At 40.9% G+C, this 4,506-nt stretch overlaps 1 long non-coding RNA gene across 1 annotated transcript; it reads left to right on the top strand.

Moving 5' to 3' along the window:
• Positions 1-1,963: 1,963 nt before the first annotated feature.
• Positions 1,964-4,242, top strand: LOC121579308. Its single transcript, XR_006002891.2, has 3 exons — positions 1,964-2,356; positions 2,921-2,982; positions 3,957-4,242. It is a non-coding gene; the product is annotated as an uncharacterized LOC121579308 (long non-coding RNA).
• Positions 4,243-4,506: the final 264 nt, after the last annotated feature.

Below are 4,506 nucleotides of genomic sequence, written 5' to 3' on the forward strand. Positions count from 1 at the left end.
TAGCCAACTACGATTGAGGGGACGGCACTGAAATTTTGCTAGCTAACGTAAGCATTGCTAACTATTTTTGACAAACTTTGCTAGCTAATGGCAACATTGCCATATCTCTAAAGTAAATTTGACAACATAATGATACCAAAGTTGTTTCCTACTAACCACTTGCCTACTTTAGCAAAGTCATCGTATTTCCAGGCCATGTAATTTAGATGAAGCATTCATTAGCCCTCGTTTAGAATGACACGACTGGACTTTCGGGCGCAACTAAGACATCTATAGAGCGTTCATAACAATGTCATGACGCGACCGCACAGCAACCCATGAATATGTGCATTCGGAAAGTATTCAGACCCCTTCCCTTTATCCACATTTTGTTACGTTACAGCCTTATTCTAAAATTGATTAAATAAATAAAAATCCTCACCAATCTACACACAATACCCCATAATGACAAAGTGAAAAAATGATTTTAGAAATGTTTGCAAAGCGTCACGTCTGGATGAAACCTGGCACCATCCCTATGGTGAAGCATGGTGGTGGCAGCATCATGCTGTGGGGATGTTTTTCAGTGGCAGGGACTGGGAGACTAGTCAGGATCAAGGGAAAGATGAACGGAGCAAAGTACAGAGTGATCCTTGATGAAAACCTGCTCCAGAGCGCTCAGGACCTCAGACTGGGGCGAAGGTTCACCTTCCAACAGGATGACAACCGTAAGCACACAGCCAAGACAACGCATGAGTGGCTTCGGGACAAGTCTCTGAATGTCCTTGAGTGACCCAACCAGAGCCCAGACTTGAACCCAATCGAATATCTCTGGAGAGACCTGAAAAGAGCTGTGCAGCGATGCTCCCCATCCAACCTGACAGAGCTTGAGAGGATCTGCAGAGAAGAATTGGAGAAACTCCCCAAATACAGGTGTGCCAAGCTTGTAGCGTCATACCCAAAAAAGACTTGAGGCTGTAATCGCTGCCAAACGTGCTTCAACAAAGTACTGAGTAAAGGGTCTGAATACTTATGTAAATGTGATATTTCAGTTGTTGTTTTCTTATACATTTGCTAAAATTTCTAAAAACCTGTTTTTGATTTGTCATTATGGGGTATTGTGTGTAGATTGATGAGGGAAAAAAAACAATTGAATCCATTTTAGAATAAGGCTGTAAGGTAACAAAATGTGGAAAAAGTAAAGTGGTCTGAATACTTTCCGAATGCCCTGTACATAGTCACCTCCAAAATGTAAAAAGATTAGCAAAAAAGACTGTATAAAATAAATAATACAAATACTGAGCTATATTGTATGATATTTTTTGTGTGAAAATTATATTTTTTATCTTACTACTCCTGAGTGGCGCAGTGGTCTAAGGCACTGCATCGCAGTGCTAACTGTGCCACTAGAGATCCTGGTTCGAATCCAGGCTCTGTCGTAGCCGGCCGCGACCGGGAGACTCATGGGCGGCGCACAATTGGCCCAGTGTCGTCCAGGGTAGGGGAGGGAATGGCCGGCAGGGATGTAGCTCAGTTGATAGAGCATGGCGTTTGCAACGCCAGGGTTGTGGGTTCGATTCCCACGGGGGGCCAGTATAAAAAAAATAAAAGATATGTATTCACTAACTGTAAGTCGCTCTGGATAAGAGCGTCTGCTAAATGACTAAAATGTAAATGTAATTGCTTGAATTACATTTTGTTTAACAAGTAATAAAACAAATCTCAAAGATAGGTGTCAAAATTATTGGCACCCCTAAAGCTTCTTAAAGGGACATTTCACCTTGGCTCTGCCATGGCACATAGTCATTACTATGTTAACAACACTACGTTTTGTCATTGACATCAAAATTATCCAAACCACAAGCTAGAACGAGCGCATTTTAATTTCACTGTTAGAATCGGGAAGTTTCGATTTCCTGTGTATTCGGCCGGTCACAGTGAACCACAACGTCCAGCATTCATAGCGAATGTAGATCCCGCCTGCTAGGTAGATGGGGCGTGCCCACAAACTTGGATAATTGTTTACTTCGAACGACCAACACACAGTCATGTCAGAATTTCTCTAGGCAAGATTATTTTTTAAAAGTTTGTTTTTCATTAACGTTAGTCATCATGCCTGTGTGGTGTTCGGTGTCTGGCTGTGCTAATTACAAACAAGCGCGAAAATGAGTTATATTTCACCGTTCTACATACCAGAGATTTACCTCGATTCTGTCAGTGGCTTGCAGATATCAAGAATGAGGTTTATGGTGACCAAAGATTATCCGAGGGATTTTCAGGCTGAACTGATGGGGAATCCATTTCGACGACAGCTGAGAAGTGATGCCATACCACCATTTCTTTCCTTCACAACAAAACGGAAGATTCTCGATTAGAGGTAACATAAATTTAGCTAGCGTACTAGATTAGCTGGACTAGGTAAATTAGCTGGCTAACGTTACAGTAATGTATTGAACTCAGAAAGCCATCAGCTAAATTATATAGTGAGCTAGCTATCTTTTGGATACACACTGTCAATCAATTTAGCCTATGCCATGGTAATCACTCCTAGACTGGTAGCTTCAGCAGAGTAAACGTGTTTGTTTGTTCGTTCTATCTTTGACTAACTAACGTAAACTAGCTAACATTAGCAAATAAGAGTAGCTCAATCTGGTAGCCATCTATTCCACCCTTGTCTGGAAAACACTGTTACTAAAAATAGAATTGTCGATATAGCTAACTCACTCCCTGTTTGTGTTGGTAGCAATGATGAATGTGTATAAATCGTCTATGCTTGGTTAGTTGGTTTTCAGCTGTTTTAGCAATCTTGTGTGACGCTAGCTAACAGCAAGCTGACAATATTGAAATGTCCATGTTTGGTGTACTAAACTATCCAGTCTAATAGAGATCAATACAATTAGTGGGGTGGTTAAATTGTGTATTTTTGTGTGTTTTGTTGTAGGTGTTACAGAATCTGATTTCACCAGCATGTGCTTCCAACCCTTAGCTCTGCACAAGGTGGAGGTAAATTGGCAAAAAATATTTACAAGCTGACGGCTAAGATAGCTCAATTTACATACACATGAATTCGGTAGCGTTTGTATTATGGAGTTACAGGTGGTTAGATGTAGCTGAGGACCACAGAGTAACTTCCAGACCATGTAATACATTTAGTCTACCCCTTTTATATTTTTACCTTGTAAAACTCAGGTTATCTGGAGTCCTTCCACAGTGCCCTGCTAAAAAATACCCCAAAGCAGCGGAATTTTGGGTACACGAACATGAGGGAGGGGACACATCTTGCGGTTATGAAGCACCACAAGATTGTGGGAGACAAAAAACGAGCAAGGGACACTGAAAGATATAAAATCAAGACTACAACAGTAATGACACAACACCTCATTATTTTCTCTCTGCAGATTCTGAAAACACAATACAAAGACACGTCTACAAAAATCCCCCGCCAAGGGCTACTATTGACATGAATGATCTGTCAATGGGCTGGGGGAGGTTTACAGATAGGTCTTTGAAATTAGGAAAAGGGTTTTGATTGTGCAGGGTTGTGCTTAGAGACAGTACATGTATTGTTGTCTATGAGAACGATTGAAAGGTGCCATTTTCCCTCAATCTCCCATACACAACAATACATGCTGTTTAAGAACTGCCCTCCTAACACTTTTCACACCTTCTGCAGCCCCCCAGCCAATTCACTTTGTTGACTGACTTTCCTCTGAAAAGCAGCTCCCAATGTCCCTAAACAATACACTAGTCTGTCTCTAAACAATTAGGTCCCAATCAGTTGACAGCTTTAGCAACCTTATTACTGATGAATGTGTTTGTTTTTCTTTCAGCTTGCATTTTGCATTTATATTTTGATGTGTGTATTTTCTGTAATTTATGTAAATCAGGGCTCATCTGTAAAAGAGAGCTTGGTCTCAGTATGAGTCCCTGATTAAATAAATAAACAAAAGTTGTGTTGCCCTACGTCCCTTCCACAGGAGACATGCAGTACCAGCAAATATTCTGCAAACAGTTGGTGATTAAGGTCGACGAGCCCTACACCACTTCCGGCAGAGTCTTATCCAGCTGGTCGTACACCGCAGACAGGACAGGACCATTCGCCACAAGCACAAAGAGTCTCAGCTTCCACATCCCACCATGCCAAACACCATTGCCAGTGTACCAAAGCCAGATAACGGACTATGGCTGAGTTTACACAGGCAGCCCAATTCTGATCTTTTTTTCACTAATTGGTATTGTGACCAATCAGATCAGTTCTGAAAAACACCAATTAGTGAAAAAATATCAGAATTGGGCTGCCTGTGTAAACGCAGCCAGTGTGGCTCAGCATAATAACATGTAGAACCACCATAAAATAAATATGGATATTTTCTATCAATCTTCGAAAGTTGTCTGCCTTTATGGATTCTCAGAAGATATTTATATAAGCTGTACAGGGCTCTGTAGCATCAAACAGATGTTAGACATTCAGATATATCCAAATAATGTTTATTTGTCCAAATCTAAAATACAGGGGAGATAACACTA

The sequence above is a fragment of the Coregonus clupeaformis genome, chromosome 13, assembly GCF_020615455.1.
Source record: "Coregonus clupeaformis isolate EN_2021a chromosome 13, ASM2061545v1, whole genome shotgun sequence".
NCBI lineage: Eukaryota > Metazoa > Chordata > Actinopteri > Salmoniformes > Salmonidae > Coregonus > Coregonus clupeaformis.